Source organism: Hylobates moloch, unplaced genomic scaffold (assembly GCF_009828535.3).
Source record: "Hylobates moloch isolate HMO894 unplaced genomic scaffold, HMol_V3 SCAFFOLD_19, whole genome shotgun sequence".
NCBI classification, from domain to species: Eukaryota; Metazoa; Chordata; class Mammalia; order Primates; family Hylobatidae; genus Hylobates; species Hylobates moloch.
This window is the reverse complement of record NW_026652294.1, coordinates 78,191,297-78,219,097: the sequence shown is the minus strand read 5'-3', so window position 1 is coordinate 78,219,097 and position 27,801 is coordinate 78,191,297. Positions and strand designations below refer to the sequence as shown.

The window sequence follows — 27,801 nt, the reverse complement described above, 5'->3', positions numbered from 1 at the left end:
TATTAAAAAGGCTGGCAAAATACGTATCATTGTTGAAGCTTAGTGATGGGTGCATTGTATTCAATATAGTATTCTCTTTTGTATATATTTGAAGTTTTTCATAATAGAAGGTTTAAAAATTTAGAACAAAAATGAATGTGGAGTTTCAGGATCCTACCAGATGTTTCTAAAGGAACTTTAAGTGACAATGGGGAAAAATGTCCATATCATCCTGGAGTTTAAGGTGGGGAATTCTTGGTAGGTGCCTATGGAAAAATAGCCAAACTGTTAGTCAAAAATGTACATATGATCTCATGGCCACAGATAGTAATGTAGAAGACAGATCACAGAAGTACTTATCCTTGGGTGAGGAAGAACAGGAGAAGGCAACCCAAGAACTTACTGAGGCCCCAAGAACTAAGGAAATCTGTTTTGTAAAAGGACCTGTATGGCCAGGTGTGGTGGCTCACACCTGTAATCCCAGCACTTTGGGAGGCTGAGGTGGGAGGACTGCGTGAGCCCAGAAGTTTGAGACCAGCCTGGGCTGGTTTAATTAAAGTAGCTGGGCATGGTGGCACATGCCTGTGGTCTCAGCTACTTGGGAGGCTGAGGTGGGAGGATTGTTTGAGCCTGGGTGGTTGAGGCTACAATGAACTATGATCGTGCCACTGCGTTCCATCCTGGGTGGCAGAGCGAGACTCTCTCTCAAAAAACAAACAAACAAACCTATACAAACAGTGGTAGGAATGTCAAGGAACACAGGAGTGAAGATAGGATTAGTCAGATGCTGTGAGAGGAGGTGGAAAAAACCAGTGTAGAATGGGCAGGCACCTTTGAAAAGGCTAGAGGAAAATTTTGGAAGGGAATTAAGAAGGAGCATAGCAAAGAAGTCTAGAGCTATAGACTTGGAGCTGTTCTGTTATATAAATAGGATATCCAGAGATAGCAAACTGCTCACTGCAGGAGATAGAGGATAATTTGGAAGAACACCCTACTGTTATTTGTGGCAGTTACGTTGTATAAAGTCGCTGTGGACATAATTAGTGAATACTGAGCCATTGCTCCTAGGGGAACAATACAGAGTTAGATTCCTCTGAGCCTCTGGTTGTAACGATTTTGTCAACTGTCAACCAATCAATACACATGTGTTTCTGTTTAAAGATACCTTGTTTAATATACATTGTTGATTCATTAACGTTGACCTGGTGGCAAACAGCACTGTATCTCATGCCTAAATGAAGCTTATCCAATGCATCTCTTCTCCCTAAGGCACATCATGGCCTTGTTGTGATTAAGAACATTAGACAACACTAAAGCATGATGTTTGGGACTCATTGTAAGCAGCAAAATCACCAATAAACCCACAAAAATGAAAAAAAAAAAAAAGCCCTAAAAACTAGCCACAAAAGGGACATTTATTTATAGTATAAGGGCTAGAACAAAGAGTGTAGGCTGGTTGTTTGGCTTCAGCTGGGTACATGTATGTGGAATGACTCATATTTTGGTGTGTACTTGCTTTGGTGGCACATATCCTAAAATTGGAATGATACGGAGAAGATTAGTATGGCCCCTGTGCAAGGATGACACAAATTCGTGAAGCGTTCCATAATAAAAAAAGAAAAAAAATATTTTGGTTTTCTCCACCTGTGCGCAAATGACCCTGAGCGTTGGTTTTGGGGTTATAAATCAGTTTTAGTAGGTGAATTTGCAAATATGGAATCCGTGAATAATAATGATGTACTGTATTTGTTCATCTTTATTTCTTAATTGACAACTGTGATCTGTATTTTTAATGAGGCTTTTTTTGGGGAGCTTGATAGGCATTGAGTGTTTTTCCCAAAGATTTGTCACCTTCTTGTGAATTGTCTAGTCTGTTATTTTGGTTTTATAGATTTATTCTAAACTAAAAGTTAATGGTAGTTGCCATTTATAGTTTCTTGCAGAGGTTTTTGCAGAGATCATCCATTTAATATTTTTGTGCACTGAAGGTTTTCATTGTACAGTCAACATTGTCATTCACTTGTGATTTTCATTTTTTCCAAGCTTAGAAAACTTGAAGGATGATGACTTTTTTATTGGAAAGGTTAAAAAAAAAAAAAAAGGTTAAAAGTGATGGATGCCTAGGCTGAGGGTGGTGACTGAATATGTGGTACTTGAAACTGAGTTTCAGTGTCCAGGCCTGATTTCATTATATACTGGGACACTTAAAAAAGTCTTGCAGAGGCAATCTGCTTGAAAATGCTGTATAAACCTTAAACCTCTGTAAACTGTCAAATATAAGTGCATAATAATTTCTGATTTGTAGACTTCTGTTGACAATCTTTCAAGACGAGAGAAAGGTGAAAAAGACTGAAAAGACAAACAGGCATTTTTCAGAAATTAAAAACATGTACGTTTTCTGAAATAGAGAATGAGAGATTTTTCTAAACGTGACCCAGAAGGCTTTCAGGTGATTTCCTAACAAGATGTGAGTTTTCTCGGGTTAAATATGGTTGTGGCTCTCTACCATGTGCCCCGGTCTTATCTTTGTTATGCCCCTTCACACATACTGTGTTCTTCACATACTCTTCCTTCTGCTGGCTAGTGCTTCCCTGTTTCTGGAACTTTCTTAAGCATTCTTACCATGTATTGTAGTTATTTGTATTGTAATTATGTGTCATGTTTCTTCATCTTAGAAGAGAAGTTTCTGTCTTACTGCATGTTTTCTATTGTAGACCCTAGTTCAGTGCCTTTTAAACAGCAGCTATGGAATAATCCTCTAATGGAATAAATGGAGAGAAGAAGGGATAGTTTGTGGTTACCTGGGAAAGAAGTGTGGTTAAGTCAGCATGAGTTTCTCAAGAACAAGCCTTTCTTGAATTAACCTCATTTCCTGTATAAATCATATACTTATTGGAGAGAGAATTTGGGTAATGTTGTTGTTAGAGGATATCAGAATAAAAAAACTACGTGTTTCGTTAAGTTCTTAGGATTTTTTATGGATAAGTTGGAAAACCATGGGCTTGATGATAGTAAGATAGTTGAATGTGTTGCGGGTTGATTAACTGTTGACTTTGTGCAATTCACTGCCTTGCCAGTGATATTCTAACTTTTCCATCAGGGAACTACTAAGGAAGAGGAAAGTTTATACTTTATTGTGGAGGGTTTCAAGGGTTGAGGGTACAGGAATTGAAGGTTGGATTGTGGGCAGGGTATAGGGAGACTTCAGAAGCACAGCCAGGAGCGAAATGTCTTTGAAGTCTCATGTTTTCACATAAAGATGCATTCACTTTGTATTTTTAACATACCTATGTTTGTTTTAAAATACTTTAAATTATCACCAAATAAAATGTTTGGGTAGCCCTTTCCAAATGTCGTGATATTCTAGTTTGAGAAGAGTGGTCTTTGATCAAGAAAGGTGGATCAAATTTGTGTCTGTCCCATTGTTGGGAGGGAAGCTACCCAACTGGGTGTCAGACATCCGGATAGAAAAAAAAAAGGCTGCAAAAAGTTGAAGGCAGTCAACATGAACAAATATACAATTAAGCTCTACTGAATGCAGCTTCCTAGAGTCAGGGGAAAAAGTTGCGTGTTTATAGAATGGGAGACCTGGATCAGTAGCAGCTCTTGTTAAAAAGATTTAAGGTTTCAGCCAGCCATTTGATATGGGTGGCCTTCTCTGGCAGCTTTAATGGCACAGTACTCAGAATTAAGGAGATAATCACCCCGTTGTTTTCTGAGTTCGTTAGGCTGCCTCCAAGGGCTTGTTTTCAAACAAGTTCTACATTTTAAGAGAGTAAGCCGGGGAAGTAAACGGACTAGAATCTATTCCCTACCAGGAATAGTTGAAAGGCTATCGGGTGGAAAGGAGAGCAAAGTTAATTCTCAACTTCAGGGGGCAGGATTGGAACTTATGGGTAGACAGAAGAAGGACATGATTTTCTATTTCAATCAATTAAGATTTTTTGCTTTGTAAACACACGTAAAATGGATATCATATACTATTTAGTAATCACTTTTTTCACTTCATAGAGCATGTATATCTTATGTTACTATTTGTATGTTCATATGATTTTTAATTGCTATGTAGCATCTCTCTATATGAATGCACTCTTATTTATTAAAACCATCCCTGACTGATAGTTACTTTGGTCATTTCCAATTTCTTAGTATGAACAACAGCTCTACAATGAAGATATCTCAAATACACTCATCACTGTGCATTTGTTGAGTTATTTCCTTAGGACAAATTCTTAGCAGCAGAATAGCTGAGTCAACATTAGTACTATTTATTTATGGCTTTGAATACTTACTGCCAAACTGCTTGTTACCAGTAATAGGAACCACATGTGTTAAAGAAGTCAGATTACCCCAAATTAGAGATGTTGTCATAGGGATTTTGGCAGTGGGTTGAATGTTAGACAGTGATCTAAGGCTCCTTAAAAAATTCATGAAAGTTTTAATGTAGGACCAGATGACTGTTTCATCTAGAACTTTCACATTTCAGTCTTACTATGTAAGTCACAGTGTTATAGAAAACTGTTAAGCGTCTGTAACGGAAAATACTGCAGACGTTTTCTGTATTCAGAAAGCACTGTAGAAATTGACTAAGGAAGGGAGGCACGTGGCAGGCAACAACGCAATGCTGTTAGGTTGCATGTATGATAGAAATAATAAAGGAATCTTTCAGCAGATTAACCATTTTATAACTTAGGTAAGTTGGGGTTTTCCAACTAAGTAAATTGCATTTTCTATACCCTGCCAGAGCTGGGTAACAGCTGCTTCTGGGGAAGATGGGAACAGACAAAAAGCTACTCTAGATCATGTTCCCAATAAAGAGCTCAAAGTGATTTTGCACGTGTTTTATCCTCATGACCTAAAGCTCAGCTGCAGTGAGATGGTGTAGTGCACTGAGATTATCAGCAAAGGGGATTCCAGCTTCACTGCTTGAGTAAGCCACTGGGCCTCTCTGAGCTGTACTTTCTTAACCTGTATAGGAGGTGAATTATCAATACAACTCAGAGAGTTACAGTGAGGATTTCCTGACATGATATATCGGATAGTACTTTATAATCTGTAAAATGCCTTACAAATATTAGTTGTCAAGTTAGACAACTGATGCTAGTGGAGATTTCCAGTTTAAAGCTTTCTAATGGATGAAAGAGCTAGTGAACTTCATCAAGGCAGAAGTGGGTCTGATTTTGCTTGATTTTGCCTTGATGTTTGGCTCATAGTTGCAATTCACTAAATATTTGTTGAATGAAAAAAATGAAATTAGCATTTCATTGTTTCATTAACACATTAGAGAGGCACCCATGAAAATGTGTGCTTCCCATCTTTATGGAGTAAGTACTGCTATTCATATCTTACAAGCAGGGAAACAGATCCGTCAATTCTCAAATCACTCTCACAACCAGATTCTGCATTTTTCAGGTGATTTCTAATTATATGAAAGAGATTAGATCCAGTACCCTTTTTTGGTTATTTAGGAGGAAAGATGGAACCAAGCCTGTGTTCTGTAGCTCTATTGTGTAAAATCACTTAGAGCAAATGAATGAAATATTTTGTCAGACTTGTTTACTTACTGACCCTTAATAGAAAAAAAATTTATGTGTAGCCCTCCCCAGAGTCTCCGTTGCCAGGAAGCTAATGTTGCTATCCCTGATACGACAACTTTGTCTATTTTTCTGTTCTTTGTGCATTGTGTTTGGTCTTAAACTGTGAATATTCCATTAACTGAGAACTCTGAACAGCCATTGTGTAACTGGAGTGATAGTCTGTGTCAGTTCGATACACTGTACTTGAGAATAAACATGCTGTTTTATTTGTGGTGGGACTTCTCTCACTGCCACTAATAATAAGTTGTTAACTGAAAATATAAGGCTATTAATAAACCTCATAAGTACTTTGCGTTGTTGAAACAATCCTTCAGTGTAGGATCACATGATTTTATAGATATGTATGTGTGTGTCTATATTTTCAAATAGGCAGTAGACCCATTAGTTTCTTATCCTTGGGTGTTAGGTCAGAAGTGTCAGTGAAATTGAGTCCAGAATTGTAGTTTTGCATGCTTTCCTAGGGAGAGGTTTCTCTTCTTTTTAATCAGAATCTCAAATTGCTGTATGGTTCAGAAATGTTTAGGGACCACTGACCCAGCAAATTCAATTCAGCCCTGATAGTTTATTTGATCCATGGTGACTGTGTCACTAGAAAGTGATATAAAATACCTAGACTAGCACAGGGCACACATAGGTGCTAAACAAATATTTGTTGGAAACCCAATAAAAATCACTGGTGCCTTTTTTCTTTCTCATAACACATTATGGCCTGTGAACCTCTGGAAGACAGGATCTTTGTCTTACTCCGTCTTTGGCAGCTGTCTTAACTTCTACGTCTGTCTCCTAGTGTCATAGAATGTGCACTTTCTTTCTTTTTTTTTTTGAGACAGAGTCTTGCTCTGTCACCCAGGCTAGAGTGCAGTGGCGCAATCTCGGCTCACTGCAAGCTCCGCCTCCTGGGTTCACACCATTCTCCTGCCTCAGCCTCCTCAGTAGCTGGGATTACAGACGCCCGCCACCACGCCCGGCTAATTTTTTTGTATTTTTTAGTAGAGACGGGGTTTCACCGTGTTAGCCAGGATGGTCTCGATCTCCTAACCTCGTGATCCGCCCGCCTTGGCCTCCCGAAGTGCTGGGATTACAGGCGTGAGCCACCGCGCCCGGCCAGAATGTGCACTTTATGTAGCAAAGTAGAAGTAAAACTTTTTCTCACCAGACACCCTCATACATACAAAAAAATCTGAACATGTATCCTCAGTATAGACACCTAGTTATAAATTATATACGTGTACATATCTCTGTTGAGGATACATGTTCAGATTGTTTTATGCTAATACGAAACATACATAGTTGCAATGTTAAGAGATGAAAAGTAATGTTTTAGCATGTATTGATAACCATGATGACTTTATATTAATATTAAAAGCTATACCTATTTCTGCCCATGCCTACTTTTGGTGTTCTCATAATCTGAGCATGCACCCAGTTCTGGCTCTTTGCAGCCCCTCTACCACCTCCTAACACTCTTTCAGGAGATGCCCTTACTGTTAACTGCTTATTCTCTGTGCTTCTTAATTCGTATTCTTGAGAGTCAGCATCTGATTGACTCAGTTCACCTTATCATTCCAGGTCAACTCATGTGAGTCTCACTGACATACAGTGTTGTTTTTGGCTTCTCTTGGGAAGCCCACTCTGGTCCACACAGGTGACTGCATGAAGTGGGAAATGAGGACACTTGGCACGGACATGGCTGTTGAGGTAACAAAGAGTGCGTGCAGGGCAGCTTCACTGAGAAGGAGCCTGGTGAGGCTGGAATGGTGACTGCTTTCACCATTAGACAAATGTCAGTGGGTAGAGAAGAGAGACAAAAGTGAGACTTTAGAAACAGAAAAATCCCCTTTTTTTTCCTTTGCAAATCCATACCTATATATTTTGAAGACCACTAGGCATGTCAGGTGAACTTTTTGCAATTTAAGTTAACCAGAGAGCTGGCGAACATTTATTCCTGTTAAGATCTTTCCCACCCATTCAACTCCCTGACTAGTTACTGCTAAAGAGAAAAATAGTAGCAGCTTCATCTTTAAGACTTAACCCATAGTTCTTGCAATGGGAAAGTCAACCCTAAAGAATGGTTTCATGTTTGCTCCCATTCTACCTTGTGCAGACAGTAGTTTAAGGCTGTCTTCTGCAGAGCACAACTTGTGTAGTCACCCGAAAGGGTCTACCAGTTCACTGAGACCATGGTATTGCAGTAAAGAAAGAGTTTAGTTGACCCAAAGCTGGCTAGCCGCATGGGAGATGGAGTTATCACTCAAATTAATCTCCCTGAAGTTTTGGGGGTGGAGGTTTTTCAAGGACAGTTTGGTGGACAGGGGACTATAGAATGGATTTTGCTGATTGGCTGGGGATGCCATCATAGGAGTGTGGAAAACAGCCGTCGTTCGCTGAGTCTGCCTCTGGGTTAGGGGCCGTAGGACCAGTTGAGTCATGAGTTGCAGGTCCAGGTGGAGTCAGCCAGTCGTCAACAATGCAACAGTCTGAAAAGACATCTCCAAAGGCCAATCTTAGGTTCCACAAGAGTGATGCTATTTATAACAGTAATTGGGGAAGTTAGAAATCTTGTGACTTCCAGAACAGTGGCTGGTTATCATTTATACCTGCGCTTTTAAAAGAAACTTTTATTTTGGGTTCAGGGGTGCATGTACAGGTTTGTTAATATGGGTAAACTCGTGTCATGGGGGTTTGTTGTACAGATTGTTTCATCACCCAGGTGTTAAGTTGACAATATATAGTTATTTTTCTTCATCCTCTCCTTCCTCCCAACCTCCACCCTCCATTAGGCCCCAGTGTCTGTTGTTGTCCTCTATGTGCCCATGTGTTCTCATCATTTAGCTCCCATTTATAAGTGAGAACGTGTAGTATTTGGTTTTCTGTTCCTGTGTTAGTTTGCTGTGGGTGATGGCTTCCACCTATCATGCAAAGGACGTGATCTTATTCTTTTTTATGGCTGCATAGTATTTCATGGTGTATATGTTCCACATTTTCTTTATCCACTGTACCACTGATGGTCGTTTAGGTTGATTCGATGTCTTTGCTGCAGTGAACATACGTGTGCATGCATCTTTATGATAGAATGATTTATATTTCTTTGGGTATACACCAAGTAATGGGATTTCTGGGTGGAACGGTAGTTCTGTTTTTAGAACTTTGAAGAATCATCACATTGTCTTCCACAGTGGTTGAACTAATTTATACTTCCACCAATACTGTGTAAATGTTCCTTTTTCTCTGCAGCCTCGCCAGCACCTGTTATTTTTTGACTTCTTGATAATAGTCATTCTGACAGGTGCAAGATGGTATCTATCTCCTTGTGGTTTTTATTTGCATTTCTCTAATGATCGGTAATGTTGAGCTTTTTTTCCACTTACTTGTTGGCCACATGTGTGTCTTCTTTTGAAAGGTGTCTGTTCATGGCTTTGCCTACTTTTTAATGGAGTTGTGTTTTTCTTATAAATTTGAGTTCCATGTAGGTGCTGGATATTAGACTTTTGTCAGATGGATAGTTTGCCAAAATTTTCTCCCATTCTGTAGGTTGTCTGTTTACTTTGTTGATCATTTCTTTTGCTGTGCAGAAGCCTTTTAGTTTAATTAGATCGCATTTGTCAATTTTTGCCTTTGTTGCAATTGCTTTTGACATTCTCATCACGAAATCTTTGCCCATTCCGATGTCCAGAATGTTATTGCTTAGGTTATCTTCCAAGTTTTTGAGTTTTACATTTAAGTTTTTAATCCTTCTTGAGTTGATTTTTGTATATGATGTAAGGAAGGGGTCTAGTTTCAATTTTCTGCACATGGCTAGCCAGTTATCCCAGCACCATTTATTCAGTAGGGAGTCCTTTCCCCATTGCTTGTTTTTGTCAGGTTTGTCAAAGATCAGATAGTTGTAGGTGTGCGACCTTGTTTCTGGGTTCTCTAGTCTGTTCCCTTGGTCTGTGTGTCTGGTTTTGTACCAGTACCATGCTGTTTTGGTTATTGTAGCCCAGTAGTGTAGTTTGAAGTTGGGTAGTGTAATGCCTCCAGCTTTGTTCTTTTTGCTTAGGTTTGCCTTCTATGCCTACATCTTAGCAGAATTCAGGCCCTTCTCATAATCCTAACCTTGTGGTGTTTCATTAGCTTTACAAAGTTGATTTAGTTTTGGAAAGTGCTATTTCATTCTTGCTTTAAAGTTAAACTGTAAACTAAATTTTCCCCAAAGTTAGCTTTGCCCATGCCCCGGAATGACCAAGGACAGCTTGGAGGTTAGAAGCAGGGGTCAGATATCTCTTCCTGTCACAGCTTTGCAAAAGCAGTTTCTCTTCCCTCTTCTGAGTCCCTTCTACATAGATTGGAGCCAGCAAAGAGAACTTTTGCAGCATTTCTTAGTTTGAATGTGCCATATAAATGGAACATGTTTGGAAATGTGAAACCTAGTCATCCATGAGAATGTGTTCCTCTGAAAGGCAGCACTTCTTGATAAGTCCCTTCCTCTTGGAACTTTGGTGCACTGTTGGCCCATTTTTAAATTTATTGGTTACCCAGGGAGATGCCCGAGCTTATCAGAATTAGACTTTCTCATTTGAGTACGTTCTTGCAGTATAGAAGGTTGCAGATGTTTTATAACTTTAAGAGGCCCAGTGGTATTGAATTTAGAGTTCATTTTTAAAACTGGCTGCAAAGTCACCAGCATGGACAAAACTTAACAGTCTTCCAAAGAGAGAGTGCCAAAGTTCAGCACTTGGCATTCTTGGTTTTATTTTTTTTCTTTGCGCCCATATCAGGTAATTATGATTATCTTCATTTTACAGAGAAGAAAACAAAGCTCAAAAGTTAATTTGACTAAAGTCACAGATGAGTCAGGTATGAGGTAGAGAGTGATCCTGTGTGAGAATAGTTTACATTTATCTTAATGATATGGTCGTAACCATTATCTTATCTATAATGCATGTAAAAATCAACCTCTCAAGATTTTTTACACCACAGGCAAAAATGTTCAAATGTTGATATAGTCCCTTCCATTCATTTTTATATTTTTGTTTAAAATTTTCAGCATCATACCCAGTTTTCAACCTAACTTTATAAAGCATTTCCTTAATCTTCATAAACATGTTTAAGGTATGTATCATAATTTAATAATTATTACGTTTCTGAAATTTTTACAATAGTGAGGCAGTGGATGTATTTTTGTGTAAGTCTGTGGGTTTTTTTTTTTTTTTCTCTCTCTCCCATAGAGGCAGAGACTTGCTCTGTGACCCAGGCTGGAGTGCGGTGGCATGATCGTCACTCTCTTGCCCAGGTTGGAGTGCAGTGGTGCAATCATGGCATGCTTTAGCCTCAAACTCCTGGGCTCAAGCTATCATCGCGCCTCAGCCTGCTGAATAGCTAGGACTGCAGGTGTGCATCACTATGCCTGCCTAATTTTTTAAAATTTTTTTGTAGAGATAAGATCTCAGTATGTTGCCCAGGCTGATCTCAAGCTCCTGGCCTCCCACCTTAAGCTCCCAAAGCACTGGGATTACAGGTGTGAGCCACCATGCGTGCCCAAGGTTGATTTTTTAAAAACATTATTTCCTTAGTATGTGTATTATTAGAAGCAAAATTACAGGTCAGAAGTCACATTTTAAAACATCATGACCACTTAAAAAACCCTTAATACATTTTGCCACATTGATACCTTTTAAAAATGGGATCGATTTCCACACTCATCGGGGTATGTGCGAGTGTGTAGCTCACTGTAGATAGAGCTCCTGGGGAGGGAGGGATGGCTCTGGTGCTCTTCTCCCCAGCTGTAGAGGTTCGTTTGGGGACCGCCTCCACTGTGGGGCATTGGGAGGCTGTTAGTGCAGAGGTATCTTCGCAGTATCTGCCTGACACACTACTGTATCCAGCTGCCTGACCCAGTCCTGCCCATCTGCCTTCCTTTCTTCCTGCCTCCCCTCTGTTTTATCAACTTTGTCTCAAAAAACATAGCTTCCTATCTCTGTATGTTCGTCTCCTATTTATGGTCCCTCAGTATGTTACAGTGCTTGCTAAGGTTTGAATGTCCCATGTGAATCTCATGTTGAAACTTAACCCCCAATGTGGCAATATTGAGAGGTGGGGCCTTTAAGAGGTGGCTCTGCCGTCATGAATGGATTAATCCATTCATGGATTAATGGATTAATGGGTTATCAGGGGAGTAGGACTGGTGGCTTTTAAGAAGAGGAAGGGACCTGAGCTGCACACTCGGCCCCCTCACCATGTGATTCCCTGTGCTGCCTCCAGACTCTGCCAAGTCCCTACCAGCAAGAAGGCGCTCACCAGGTGCAGCCCTAGACTTTGGACTTCTCAGCCTTGGCACCTGTAAGAAATAAATACCTTTTCTGTATAAATTACCCAGTTTCAGGTATTCAGTTACAAGCAACAGAAAACTGACTGACATAATACGTTTATTCTAATTGTGTTCACTTTCCTTTCATCTAGACTTACCAGAAGTTTACTTCTCTGGTTGGCTTTTCAAGGAAGCTTTTGAATTTATCACTTCTGTTTTTTCTATTAATGCATTCATTATTAGTGAAGTATTTTGTAATCATTTTTCAAACAGATTGGGTGTTTTTTTTTTTCTCATTTCAATATGTAGTTCACTTATGTTAATTATTTAGGGCTTACATTTTTCTCTGTTCTCAACCTTCATCAGATTCCGTAACATTTGATGCGTTGTAGGGTTTCTGTTTTCATTCATTATACACCTTCCCCACCCCAGGCCTTTTCATTACTTTCAACACAGTCTCGTATTAGGATTTATGTTTTTTAAAACATTTAGGAGAATAGAATAGTTTTTTTTCCCATGTATTGGGTATTGGGTTTTTTATTTGTTTAGATGTCTGTTGTTTCTGTGATAGCTTTGTTTTAATCTGTGCTTGGAGAGTGGTCTCTCACTGCTACTTCACAGAATGTATTATTCTTTGGCCTAGTATGATTGTGTGTGTACATTTGGGGACAAAATGTTTTTGTGGAGATAATGTAGACTTAAAATTTTAAATCCGTAGCTGTATTTTCATTATGATGAAAATTCGATGTCCTTAGCATGCCCTGAATATAAAGGCTTGACTTGCTTTCTGAGCATGGTTAACAGTGTTGAGATAAGAGAGGTTTGCTGGCAGTTGCACTGATGGCTGCACTGTTGTCCGGTGGGCCCAGCTGGGTATACAGCTTGCTGTATAAATAGAAATCTGGACACAGGTCCCTAGAAGCCTAATCTGTGACCTAGACCGTGTCTCTGAGGTACTCTTACCAGAAAGTTAATGTGTTAGAGGATCTTTCATCAACGTAAAAGGCAGAAATAATTTTCCAAATGCTGTTGATAAAATGTGAGTGCGTGCTGCTTCGTTCTGTTATGGAAACTGAGCACTGGAGACTTATTTTCCTTTTTAACACCACTTGCCTCCAGTAACTTACACTAATTGTCATATATACCAAGCCTTTGAAAATGTGTAGTTTTTGTAAGTTTTTAGGAAATATGCATGCTAATTAGATAGTGACTAAATTATGTTGCTTTTCATGTGAATTTAGTAAAGTCATTTAAGACCCGTTGGCTTAGTTTTTCATGAGACTTTCTAAACATGTTTAATCTCTGCATACTATTTTAATAATAATGTAAGTTTTTGACTTTTTGCTATTGTAATGGGCAGTGAATATATTTGTGCTGAAATCCGTGTGGAATTTTTTTGAACATTATTTTCTTACGGTATGTTATTAGAGGTGAAATGTTTGGGTCAGGAGTTACAAACATATATTTTTTAAAAACTACTCTAAAGACCCTTGATACATTTTGTCAAATTGATGTCTTGTAAAAATGGGACCAGTTTGCACCTCTGCTGAGGTATGAGAGAGTGCCCATCTCCTTGGGGACCTAGCCCCTTGATGGTTCCAGCACTCCATCCAAAACCAGCTCCACTGTGGGGTGTTTTGTGTGACACGGTGGTGTCATATGTCTTCTCTACAAGAAAAGGCATTGTTAGTAAGGCAAACAGATATTGATACAGTTATGTATAAACCAGGGGAAGCCTTTGCCAGAGAGATTGTTGACATTTGCTAGAGGGTATGATAATGCATAAGTTACGGAGTGTTCCTTTGGCAACACGTGTTAATGGATTTGTTCCAGTGTTAGAGCCCTTTTTAATGAAAATTCTGAACACCTACACTGGAAAAATAATAAAATAAAAAGCCTTAGTCAGGAATGTATTGCTTGTTAAGATTTAGCCAAGGAGGTCACATGTTATTTAACAAGGTAGATTACTTTTTTCTTTGTAGTAGGTAATGAAATAGCTATGCTTCACTTCTAAATAAAAAAAAAAATTTAAAAAAGAACACATTTTTTAAAAAGAAAAACATGACTAAGATAACTGTCTCATTTCCAGGCACTTTTTAATCTCATATAAATTTACATTTAGAGACTTAAGAATTTGGCTTTTTTGAATGAATGCCAGAAATACAACTGGACTATAGAGTCTCAGCTGAGAAACAGACACGTGGAGCAAGGTCTGTTCCGTCATTTATCAGAAAAGTTAAAGGCAATTCATTTTGTTTAAAAGGCAGCGCATAGATTATTCAGAGAGAGAAAAATATGGGTTTATAGGAAAATTCTTACGTATTTGGTAAGGACTCTGAGTTTGTACTGTAGCTTCATGTCTCATAAATCAAGTCCTAAGTTCACCAAGTGATAGTGTTCCCAGGTTACCTGTGGGTCTCGGTGCAGAACAACTTGGAACGTTGTGGCTGGGCATCTTTTTCTGCCGTCCAACTTTAGAGGTTGCTGGGAGGAAATGCTTATTTTCCTTTTTTAGGGCATTTCAGTTTAAAACAAATTAAAAATGGAAAGTCAGTGTTTTCCCTCCACGAATACATCTCTAACTTATGGTTGTAATAAACAGTGATTAGAAATACATGTATATATTTTAAGAGACAGGGTCTTGCTCTTTTCCCAGGCTTGAGTGCAGTGGAGAAATTGTAGCTTTAAACTCTTGGGCTGAAGGCATCCTCGTTCCTCATCCTCCTGAGTAGCTAGGACTACTTGCTTGTGCTGCCATACCCAGCTATTTCGGATCACGGGGTCAAGAGATCAAGACCATCCTGGCTAACACGGTGAAACCCCGTCTCTACTAAAAAATAGAAAAAAATTGGCCGGATGTGATGGTGGGTGCCTGTAGTCCCAGCTACTCAGGAAGCTGAGACAGGAGAATGGTGTGAACCCAGGAGGCAGAGCTTGCAGTGAGCCGAGATCGCCCCACTGCACTCCAGCATGAGCGACAGAGCGAGACTCCATCCCAAAAAAAAAAAAAAAAATTTTTTTTTTGTAGCAACAGGGTCTCGATATGTTGTCCAGGCTGGTCTTGAATTCCTGGCCTCAAGCAATCCTCCTGCCGTGGCCTCCTAAAGCACTGGGATTACAATATGGACATAAGCCACCATGTCCAGCCCTACTTTTGCTTTTTTGAAGGACGTGTGTTAAGCAGAAATTTCTAAAGTCAGTGCATTCTTTGCATCAGAACATGTTGTAACTCATGAGTTAAAACATTGCTGTTTCTGGCATAATGGTCTTTCCACATTTCCATCTTTATATTAAAAACTTCTGAAATAAAATTTCTTTTTGGGCTAGAAAAAGGTAAGATTGGATCAAGTGATCTCTTCAAGACTTGCCTTTTCATGCTTTGCAGTCTCATTACTATTATCGCAAAGTGTGTCCTAATACAGTAAAGTTGAGGTTTAACCAAAAGTTCTCTTTTCTTCTGGCATGCTTTGTGAGAAAATATTTGAGCTGGTGTAAATTGTAATTACTGGCAGATATGGAAGAGAGTCTGACTTGGAGTATTCATGATGCTGATATGTTGCTGCAGTCAAGTGCTACATGAGTTAATGTCATTACTAAAGGACAGTGTATAATCAGAGAATAAAGTATAATTTGTAAATGTGGAGGAGCTAGAGGAACAAAATTGTTGCCTTACCAGTCACTAAACTTATCTAATAAATAAAAATGAGGATTTATTATTATTATTATTATTTTTTTTTATTTTATTTTTTTTGAGACTGAGTCTTGCTCTGTCACCCAGGCTGGAGTGCAGTGGCGTGATTTTGGCTTACTGCAAGCTTCGCCTCTCGGGTTCATGCTATTCTCCTGCCTCAGCTTCCCGAGTAGCTGGGATTACAGGTGCCCGCCACAATGCCTGGCTAGTTTTTTGTATTTTTAGTAGAAATAGGGTTTCACCGTGTTAGCCAGGATGGTCTTGATCTCCTGACCTCGTGATCCGGCCACCTCAGCCTCCCAAAGTACTGGGATTACAGGCATGAGCCGCTGCGCCCAGCTGAGGATTTTTTTTTTAAAGCCAGAAGTAATATAAGCCAGTATCAGTGAGAAAAGGTGGTGAGGATAGCAGGGATTAAGTAAGTCGCAGGCGTTTTATTTTTATTTTAAAGAAAGTGTTAAAATGGTTGACATTTTGTAGCTCAACACTCCCACCCCCACCCTCACCCACTGATTGTTTGCTTTAAAAATCCTGAGTGAAAAGACAGGAATTATTTCATTGTGGTGAGAGTGACTGATGTCAGAAGGTCAATTTTCCTACATTTACAAGATTGATACACACTTTGGAAAGGTTTTCTGTTAGACTGGGTGGACTGTAGATGAACAGTGCACTTTTTGTTTTGTAATTGCATTTAGCTTTAATTAGAGGGCCGAGAGTTGCTTGGAGGAGCCAAGATGGAGATTAATGGGCTGTGCCCATCCACCGCAGCTCTGTGCTTCCAAGCAGTTTGCCAGGGTAACCTGGATTTGTCTTTATTATAGTGGAAGGAGTCTTGTCCTGTAGAAGTAGAAATCACTGATGCATCACTAGCATCATGTGGCCTTTGTTCTCTGGCCGGACATGTTTGAAAAGCCCAGCTCACACCCACTTCTCCGTTAGGAAAGGGGGCCGAAGCTCTGCACCTGTAACATTCCATAAAGGCTATGGATTATGAGGATGTTGAGTGGGCAGGGCCCCGGCGGTCTTTACTGAAATACCAGAGCCTGCCCTCTGATACTGAATGAGGCTCGAGAGAACATTTCTTTGGCGTATTTTAATGTTTGACCTAGTTGAGTGGGGTGCTCTGGGAAAATGAGCCTCACTTCCTGCTTTTCCACCTTAGATTGAAGTATGTCATTTATGTGATTTTTAATATTGAAATGAGCAGCTGTAGCACTCTGTTCTCAACAGGGAGGAAGCCTTTTTATTTGTAATGATTGAAATATTCTTTCTCAGCCGGGCAGTGATGGCTTATGCCTGTAATCCCAGCACTTTGGGAGGCTGAGGCGGGTGGATCACCTGACGTGAGGAGTTCGAGACCAGCCTGGCCAACACGATGAAACCCCGTCTCTACTAAAAATACAAAAATTAGCCAGGCATGAAGGCACATGCCTGTGGTCCCAGCTACTTGGGAGGTTGAGGCAGGAGAATTGCTTGACCCTGAGCGGTGGAGGTTGCAGTGAGCCGAGATCGCACCACTGCACTCCAGCTTAAGTGGCACAGTGAGACTCCGTCTCAAAAAAAAAAAAAAGAAACTATTTTTTCTCCTTTTAATTGTATATGTATTTTTAAGTTGAAACCTGTATTTGCCTTGTCTTTATACCCACAGGGGAACTTGAAGTCATTTTATATCAAAAGCATCTTCTCAGGTTATTCTGAATTTTGCGAAGGCTAACATTTGCTAGGCTTTATGTTTACAGAAACAGAAACAGGAAAAGCTCCTGGGCTTCTCCCATCTTGCTTGGCACATGAGGAGTCTAGGGTACTTGTCTTAAATGTTCTGACGTATTTCAATTAAAGCAGGGAACAATATTCTAAAAGACAATGCAGCAGCTGGTACTTGGTACTGTCCTTAAAACTGCACAGTAATAACCTTCAGTGAGATTTATATAATTTGGAGGTAAGCTCCACTTATATCTGGAAGGTTAAAGCACAGAGAAAGTTAGTACAGTATTTGCCTGAGGTCAGTCACACAGTTGGTGACAAAAGCCACCATTCTTAGTACTTTATTTGAGACTTCTGTTTTATATAATAGATTACAGAGGCCAAGCACAGTGGCTCTTGCCTGTAATTCCAGCACTTTGGGAGACGGAGGTGGGAGGATCACTTGAGCCCAGAAGTTTGAGACCAGCTTGGGCAACATAGCAAGACCCCGTCTCTACAAAAAAAAAAAAAGGAATGGTGATGCACACCTGTGTTCCAGCTACTCAGGAGACTGAGGTGGGAGGATTGCTTGAGCCTGGGAGGTTGAGGCTGCAGTTAGCCATGATCATGTCACTGCGCTACAGCCTGGGCAACAGAGCAAGACCCTGTCTCAAAAAAATTAATTACAGAGATAGTGTTCTAGTTGATAGCAAGGAAGGAATGGCTTAAACAGTAAGCTTGGCCGGGCACAGTGGCTCATGCCTGTAATCTCAGCACTTTGGGAGGCCAAGGGGGGCCGATCACTTGAGGTCAGGAGTTCAAGACCAGCCCGGTCAACATGGTGAAATCCTGTCTCTATTAAAAATACAAAAATTAGTCAGATGGGGTGGTGCATGTCTATAATCCCAGCCACTTGAAAGGCTGAGGCAGGAAGGTCGCTTGAACCCAGTATGTGGAACTTACAGTGAGCTGAGATTGTGCCACTGGACTCCACCGTAGGCGACAGAGTGCGACTGCATCTCAAAACAAAAAACAGTAAGTTTAATGAATGATTCCCAAAGTATGGTCTAGGGACCAGCATCATTCACATCATCTGGGAACTTATTAGAAATTTTAAATTCTTAGGCCCTACCAGACCTACCGCTCACTCTGAAGGTGTGAGTCTAGGAATCTGTGTTTCTTAAAAAGCCCTCCACATACTTCTGATGCATGGTAAAGTTTCAGTGCCACTAGCTTCATACCATCCTTTTACAATTTTATGAGTTTAAATGCTCAGGGCAGCTGAGATAACATACCCTTGGGTCCTGAGTGTATTCAAGGTAAGAAGCAGCTGGCAGCCTCCTTGAAGGCCCAGCATAGACAACCTTAGTGGGCCTCCCTTTTAATATACAGGTAGGTAAGAAAGCAGAAGAGGAACCAATATTTGAGCTGCCTGTGCTCTGCCAGGCACTGTGCCTGTCTTTCCACAGGTCCCTTGCATTTAGCCCTCATGCCAATCATGTGCTTGTCATAGTGTGCTCCTTATATGTTTTGGGAACTTCATCATTTTCTAGTTGTAATCTCAGTCTTGAGAGCAGGCTCAGACATTTGCTTTGATTCTTCCGCTGGCAATCACGGAGGCTTGACATTGTTTCCTTTAGAGGACTACACGGGGCATGCAGTTTGTGTTGGAGATACAGAAAGCTTCATCCTGAACTTGGTACTTCTTCCTGGAACAGTAATTTTATTTCAGGTTTGTGTGAGAGGAGGAGGAGGGACCTTGTCTTTAACTGTTAAATAGATTTCTATACTATTAACAGAAAGCTTGTATTGTGTCCGGAATTGGTTCCTTCCAGTGGGTTCTTGGTCTCAGTGACTTCAAGAATAAAGCTGTGGACCCTCGCGGTGAGTGTTACAGTTCTTAAAGATGGTGTGTCCGGAGTTTGTTCCTTCAGATGTTCAGATGTGTCCTTAGTTTCTTCTTCCAGTGGGTTCATGGCCTCGCTGACTTGAGGAGTGAAGCCGCAGACCTTTGCAGTGAGTGTTGTAGGTCGTACAGGTACTGCAGACCCAAAGAGTGAGCAGCAGCAAGATTTATTTTGAAGGGCAAAAGAACAAAGCTTCCACAGCACGGAAGGGGACCTGACCGGGTTGCCGCTGCTGGCTTGGGTGGCCAGATTTGATTCCCTTATTTGGCCTTGCCCATGTCCTGCTGATTGGTCCATTTTACAGAGTGCTGATTGGTCTATTTTACAGAGAGCTGATTGGTCCATTTTACAGAGTGCTGATTGGTGCATTTTTACAGAGTGCTGATTGTTGTGCTTACAAACCTTTAGCTAGACACAGAGCGCTAATTGGTGGGTTTACAATCCTTTAGCTAGACAGAAAAGTTCTCCTAGTCCCCACCTGACCCAGAAGCTCAGCCGGCTTCACCTCTCATTATCATCTCCCAGATAGCTTGTGCCCACCCTTCAGACTTACTTCTTTGTTTAAGGCAGTGATTCTCAAAATGTCGCTTGACCAGAATCAGCATCACTTGGAAACTTGGTAGAAGTGCACATTCTCAAGTTCCACCCCAAATCTCTTGGATCAGAAATTCTGACGGTAGGGCCGAGGAATTTATGTTTCAACAAGACTTGCAGGTGATTTTGATTTATGCTAACATTTGAGAACCACTGGCTTTACACGTAAGAAGTAGGATTTCAAAATTGTACTTTTTATTATAATTTTCTGGGAAGATAAAGCTGTTTCACCTGTAAACTTTGGGGATAGGAGAACCCTGAAGCTCACGACAGCATCCTGCAAAGCCCGAAAGAATGCTAGTTGCTGATCATTACCTGTGCACACATCATTCCCTCACTCAGAGCCCAGCTAGGAGGCCTCCTTCCACCTTGTAACCAGGTCACCCCTAGATGTGATCACTTACTTCACAAGAACTGAGAGAGAAGAGAAAAACACCAGAGGATACGGAACTGGCCATACTGGGGCTTATGGTTTAAAGGGCAGAACTGAGCCATATGAGGACCCCTCAGAAAATTGCTTTCTCATTGGATCACCCCAGAAATAAATCAGTAAAAGCATTCACCTTTTGTTTTCTTTGCTTCAAACAAAGTAGGAAACAGTCTTCTTGCTTTATGTATCTACATACCAAGTAAGGAAGTATGATTTTGATTCTTGAGTCTCTTTATCTTTCAACTGTGTGTGTGTGTGTGTGTGTGTGTGTGTGTGTGTGTGTGTGTGTGTGTGTGTGTTTGCCTTTGCCAAGCCATGGAGGGTAAAAAATGATATATATTAGCAACATTGTTTACATGGAACACAGACAATTAAATGTTTCACTTCTTATTAATCCTGAAAGAAAAAGCCTTTTTTTTGTTGGGGTGGGGGGTGCAGCCCTCTATACAAAAATCTTAAAAACTAAATATATCTATTCTAATTGTTATCCCCTGGGACATCATCATAGTTTAGGAGTATATCTCAGTGTTGATTTTAAAAAATACATGTGTAAACAGCTAGATTTATACATTGTTATAGCATCAGTGCAAGTTTTAGGAAAAAATCAAGCATGACAATTGAAAATAAAATGCCCATTACTAAGTTGGACTCTTCTTTACCCTCAAGAAATTGTACTTGGATGTTTATGGGAGAAATTATTCCAGATCCTACCAGTCCTGTCGGAAAACTGATATTACTCTAGATAATCATTTATAATCATTTTCTCCCACCTCTGTATAATATTTAACTTTTATTTGAAATGTAGGCTCAAGCTATGCTAAAATTCCACCTCGAAGATGACGAGCTTCCATGGGAAGGGGATGGAAGGCAGAGCACCCTCATAACTCTAGGAATTTGACTGTTGTATCTTGAATTAATAAATGTCTGCAGCTGAAAATATGAAAAATTGACTATATGCATGTTTGAACACATAGACATAAAAAATGCCAGCTGAAGCAGAGTATTCCGCATGCAAGCCTAGAAAAATTGGGTTCAGTGAGGCACAGTTTGGCAGGGAAGGCACACTGAAGCTACAGGGATGGGAGGTCTAGTAACTGGGGAGGTATTCAGTTGAGGGCTGGTGCCCTCCACATAGCCTTCCCTGACCCACCCACCCTGGGTCTGCTTCCCTCTGCCCCCAGTGTGGGCTCCCCTAGCACAACTGGGTATTAGCTTGGTAATGGGGAAAGGATGGTATTCAACTGGGAATCTTTGGCTTCCAGGAACAAAACGAACTTGGGGAGGATGTTATCAGGATACTGAAGTCCTCCCCAAAATCCAGGATCCTCAGAGAAAACCTAGAATCAAAAATAGAAAAGCCCAGGGAAGCTGAAGGACTCTGTCTCTGTGTGTTGTCCCTGCCTCTCTCGGCTCCATCCTCACCTTTCTGCACTCCAGCTCTGTTATGTCATCCACAGCATGCAACCTACAGATCCAGCTCCATCTGGAGCCCGCCGGGTAGTTCCTCAGCCCCAATTTTAAAGCCCTAGGGGAGGAGCATCTTGCTCAGCGTAGGTCTCACGTCTTTTTGTGGTCCAGTGAGCCATGGTGGGGGAGATAAGTGGGTTCAGGGAGGCAGTATGGGAGGTCCACCTCTGACCCTGTGGCCCAGTCAGAAGACCCCAAAGAGGGGAGTAGCTTGCATAGATGGAACAAAAGCATTCTCCCTGTGTTATTCCATGGACATGTTGCTGTGGGTTTATTCATTAACCCCACACTTGGAAAGTAATCATCTTTGGCTCTAAGAAAATCTGGAGGTTGGACCTGAAAAACCTCAGGCCAGACAGTGAATCAGCCCTGGATTGTGCTGAATTTTCTAAAGTGACTCCACCCCATGAGGCTTCATGGCTGTCAGCATCTGCTGTCTCCAGTGATGCTGTGTCCAAAATTGGTGGGTTCTTGGTCTCACTGACTTAAAGAATGAAGCTGCGGACCCTCGCGGTGAGTGTTACAGTTCTTAAAGATGGTGTGTCCGAAGTTTGTTCCTTCTGATGTTCGGACGTGTTCAGGGTTTCTTCCTTCTGGTGGGTTCGTGGTCTCACTGGCTACAGGAGTGAAGCTGCAGACCTTCGCGTTGAGTGTTGTTACCGCTCTTAAGGCAGCGTGTCTGGAGTTGTTCATTCCTCCCGTCCGGAGTTGTTCATTCCTCCCGGTGGGTTCGTGGTCTCGCTGACCTCAGGTGTGAAGCTGCAGACCTTCGTGGTGTTACAGCTCATAAAGGCAGTGCAGACCCAAAGTGTGAGCAGCAGCAAGATTTATTGCAAAGAGCGAAAGAACAAAGCTTCCACGGTGTGGAAAGGGACCCGAGCAGGTTGCCACTGCTGGCTGGGCAGCCTGCTTTTATTCCCTTATCTGGCCCCACCCACATCCTGCTGATTGGTCCATTTTACAGAGAGCGCTGATTGGTGCGTTTACAATCCCTGAGCTAGACGCAAAAGTTCTCCAAGTCCCCACTAGATTAGCTAGATACAGAGCACTGACTGGTGCATTTACAAACCTTGAGCTAGACACAGAGTGCTGATTGGTGTATTTACAATCCCTTAGCTAGACATAAAGGTTCTCCAAGTCCCCACTAGACTCAGGAGCCCCGCTGGCTTCACCTACTGGATCCTGCACTGGGGCTGCAAGCGGAGCTGCCTGCCAGTCCCGCGTCGTGCACCCTCCTCAGCTCTTGGGCAGTCAGTGGGACCGGGCGCCGCAGAGCAGGGGTCAGTGCTCGTTGGGGAGGCTTGGGGCTGCACAGGAGCCCACAGCATCGGGGGAGGCTCAGGCATGGCGGGTTGCAGGTGTCGAGCCTTGCCCTGTGGGGAGGCAGCTGAGGCCCGGAGAGAATTTGAGCACGGTGCCGGTGGGCCGACACTGCTGAGGGACCCGGCACACCCTCTGCAGCTGCTGGCCGGGGTGCTAAGCCCCTCTCTGCCCCGGGGGTCGGCCACTCTGAGTGCAGGGCCCGCTGAGCCCACACCCACCCGGAACTCCTGGCCCGCAAGCGCCGTGCGCAGCCCCGGTTACCGCCCGCGTCTCTGCCTCCATACCTCCCTGCAAGCAGAGGGAGCTGGCTCTGGCCTCGGCCAGCCCAGAGAGGGGCTCCCACAGTGCAGCGGCGGGCTGAAGAACTCCTCAAGCACGGCCAGAGTGGGCGCGAAGGCCGACAAGGCGCCAAGAGCGAGCAGGGGCTGCCAGCACGCTGTCATCTCTCAATGCCTGTCTTAAACAGACCCTTTACATGGCATTGGTGGCAGGTGAGACTGGAAGTTCTTTGTGAAATGCTTGCATGATACAAGAGCCTTCTTGTGAATTTAAAAGTGTTCTTTATTCTGAATACCATTTTTATATCTGATCTCCTGATGGAAGCCAATGATGTTGAACTAAGAAAAATATATAGGTTACTAGCTATGAACCCTTCCTTCATTAGTGTACTTGCTTACTAAGGGGTTAATTTGGATTGGGAATGAATCTTAGTCTACAAACTAGAGGTGCAGAGAATATTGCACTTTGCTAAATAGGCTTAATCTTGACTTTAAGCTTCTGCTTTCAGGTAGCAGAAAGATTCACCTCGATTATTCTTGGATTTCTTTCCCATATCACCCTCCTGGAGTTGTGCCAAGGTTCCAGGCTTTACTAATGTCATGATGGTCAGGAAGGGCTCCGAAGTATCCGTTTACACCAGTCCCTACTGCTTCTGGGCTGCATTTGAGGCCAGGGAGGATGCTTTGTCAACATCCAGCCATCCCCCAGGGTTGCTGCAGACCTGAGGGTGCAACCAGAGCACAGGTATGGCCATCTGCTGCTCAGAGTTTCACACTCATTCACATCCAAGATCTCCCTGAAGTGTGGGAGATCTTGCTATCTTCTCACCTGCTTTTCTCCTTAAGGAACCCCACCACAACCTCCCTGAAGCAGGTAGGCCAGAGCCCTCCACCCTTGTGAGTGAGGAAATTTCAGAGAGAAAAACATTGAGAACTCCCCATGCCCCACAGTCGGTAACTGCTCAAATGCTGGCCGCCGCCAGGTGGTGCAAGAGGCGCTGCTTCTCTGTGGTCACCTAGCAACAGTCTCCTATGACCAGTTCCCCACATAGAGGTGGCAACTGCCCTTCTTCATCGCTACTTGCTGGGGGTTTGTGGGAGAAGGGGAGTATGCGGGTGTGTGGCTTTACCTGCCCCAGATTGTCAGGAGGATTTGAGGCATTTCGTTGTTGTTGTTGTTGTTGTTTGGCTGTTTCCAGAACCCATTTGGAAACCTGTTATTCCATAAGAGTAGCCTTCAAATTCCTAAGAATTTTCTATAAATCTTCAGTGAATTAATAAAAGTATTTCCTTTTCCCTTTTCTGGCAATGGGTAGTCTAGTTCTGTTAATATTCCTGCAAAGAAACTCATCTACCAGGCTCACTCACATTGCACTTTTGCCCTCAGAATCCTCAGTGGCTAGCCTAATTGAGTACAACCAGTTTCGATGATCAGCTACCTTCCTTCTGCCATTATTTCACATGCTGCCTTGCCCATAGCACAACCAATGCATTTAAAAAATAAAAACATTTGGGGGTGGGAAAACTATGATTAAATAAAGGAGATCTCTGTGGAATATGGCAAAGCTTGCATACAACTTTAATAAAAATATGCTGTCTTGAGCTACCAGCATATTACAAAGGCTCTGTGAATGCCTCTTCATCTAGAATTTCAGTACAAGCTGTACATAAAATATTTATACAGCACAGTGTGCTTCACCCCTGACAAAAGCCTGGGTTCAGATGTATGCTGTTACTATAGACGTCACTAACATATAAGCCAGTGAAGAACCTTTAATGTGTTTGTAATGTTAGCAAAATATCTGTCATCAGGTTAAACTTGTAGTGACTGATAATGTAGCCTTGGCTGCTAGCCAAAATATTTTCCTTGCTATCAGAATGACAATTGCAAAGATATGTCATAGAGGAAGGGGAAGAAGAGAGTTTACTAGAGAAACTTAAAAGAATGGTTGGTGCAGAACCTAGTAACATGGTTTGTGGCTGGCAGAGAAATGGGAGTAGTCCCTGGGATTACTTCTAAGGAGGAAATTTTACTACAAACACAGCTGGGAATAATTCTGTTACCAAGTGTTTTTTAGGGTCAATACGGAGCTTATTTGTAAAAATTAAAATCTATCAGTTTACTGTCTGTGGGTATCGGTTACATTTTATCTGTAAAAGAGGAATGGAAATGCCTGCCTAGTAGGTTCATCATAAGGACTGAGAGAATACGGGACCTTATTAAGTCCTCAGTAGTAAGTAGCAGCAATTTTGCTTTTGTTTTTATGATGATTACTTCCACCCATGACTTTACCTGCATGTTCTTTAATCTTCAAACTAGATTAGTGAAGTAGTGATGTTTCCACTTTAGAAATAAAATACACCGGGGAAACGAATTGTAATACACATGACAAAGCTATATATTAGTATCCTTCTATGTGTAGGATCCCTCAGTATCCTTATATAAAGATCTTTTCTGGCTGTAATATGCTTCAGTTGGTTTTGTTCTTTGTAGGCAAAAGTTTCAATAAATGTACTATTTTCTCTCCATTATCCAGGATATATGGATTAATATTAATATATAAATATATAAATCCATTATATATTAATATATAAATATATACATCCTTAATATCATGGATATATGAAATTAATATCCTGCATATGTGAAAAGGTATTCCAGATCAATAAGATGAGCACAGTAGTAGAAAAAAAATAGAGAATATGAACAAGAGTGTAAAAGGTACAAAGTGTTCAACCCCAAAGATATGCTAATCAAAATTTAAAAATTAAATCTATAGAATACAGTTTAAAAAATAACATTACCCAGTGTTACAGGGAATGTGGAGGAGTGGATATTGTCATGTGCCGCTGGATCAAATATTGTGTAGGGCAAATTGTCAATATCAGATCCTCATATTTTCTATACATTTGACCTTGATCTTCTCCCAGGGAAATACTTGATGGTATAGTGAAGGATATCTTTCTCAGCATTAAATATATAATCAAAAATTGGAGGTGACTTAAGTGCTTCAAGGGAATTTATTAAAATGGTTATTGAGCAGCCATTAAAAATGAAAGCATACAATACTACTAAATGATACAGAATTTCCATCAGAATAAGTGGGAAAAAACAAGTTACAAGTAATATCATATGATTTACTTTTAGTGAAACTTATATGCACTTACACATTTGTGTGTTATGTTTATGTGTGTCATGCATACATATCAAAGTGGAAGGAGGTTCAACAAAGTGCTAATTATCCTCATGACTTTTATTTTTTTGATTTTTCTGAACTTACAGTAAAGAACAAAGTACTACTTTCAAGGAAGAAAAATTATTTTTTAATAATTCAGCATAAATTACATAGGTTATCCAAAGATAGTAATATGGTATTTGATCTGAACCTGGACTTCTGTTTTGTTGATTTGACACATTTTGGTGTCTTTCCTTTTATGTTAAATAAGTAACTATCATTTACCTACAGCAGAAGAAGAATATAACTTAGCTTTTGAGACCTGATAACAGAGCTGTTGAATAGTTCTGTAAGATTTGTTAGGGAACCAGAACCAGGCATGTGAGGGTGGTGCTGGAAGAGAAAAGGCGGGAAGGGTTTGCAGTCACCTGTCCGTTATCTTCAGCAGTCTTGGGTATTTCGTTGAGCTGTTAAGCTCAGGGTTAGAAAATGGCCAGCACAAGCGTTTTGGCTTGAGAGCCAAAGTTCTTGGCAGGAAGTCTCTGTTTCCGTTTGCCTTCCTCCCAGTTTCTCCTGAATGCCTTGCAGTCAGCATCCTGTATCTGCCATTTTGAAAATTGCCCTCAGGGGTCATGAGTGACCCCCCCTTCCTAATTGTCAAACCCAGTGACACTTTGTCCTTATATCTGCAGCATTTGATGTGTTACTCAGCTCTCTCTGGGCTTGTGTGCCTCTCCCCCCGTGTGGTTATTCTCCTGCCTCTGTATCCATTCAGTGTCTTCTTCCATGTCCCTTGACCGTTCACTGGGTCTTCTCCTGATTCTCCTTAGAACCTTCATTTACCCCTGGAGCTTCAACCATCATCTTCAGGTAAAACTCTAGTGACCAGTCATCTTTCCCCACTGTGGATCATCCTTGCTGCCATTGAGAGTTTGGTCTTAAAATGGTACTTGAAATTAGAACACGTTCACTTTGTCACAAAATCTGGCAGATATTGGACATACTTTGAATTCGTATCTGGCTTCATGAGACAGCTGTCAGAATGTCTACCAATGGTCTACCCACTGATGATGGAACAAGCTCCTTGTATGAGCCTCAAATAAAAATGATGGAATTAATAAAAGACTCTTACCTTGAGGCACAAAGGCCAATGAATTTCAAAAAGCATTGACAGAACCAATCCAAAAACTAGGTAGTTTGTAAAAACTCTAATGTAATCCACACCGAAGTAAAAAGCGTAACTTGGAATAATGGGAATAGTCTTCGTCGGCTAATCTCAGTGAACAGGGAAGAGTAGACAGTAGTGTGAAGGCAGCGTGTGAGGGTTCCATTGTTTCCAAGGTCGGCATTGCTGGGGCTTTGGATTAAAACTGGGCCTTGACAGAGGGGA

General features: G+C 41.3%; 1 protein-coding gene and 1 non-coding gene across 8 annotated transcripts in view; both read left to right on the top strand.

Moving 5' to 3' along the window:
* KANK1 (KN motif and ankyrin repeat domains 1) overlaps nt 1-27,801 on the top strand; it is a 242,971-nt gene that overhangs the window by 52,681 nt on the left and 162,489 nt on the right. The window lies entirely within an intron of this gene.
* LOC116459572 (U6 spliceosomal RNA) lies at nt 1,488-1,592 on the top strand. The gene has a single exon (XR_004245611.1). It is a non-coding gene; the product is annotated as a U6 spliceosomal RNA (small nuclear RNA).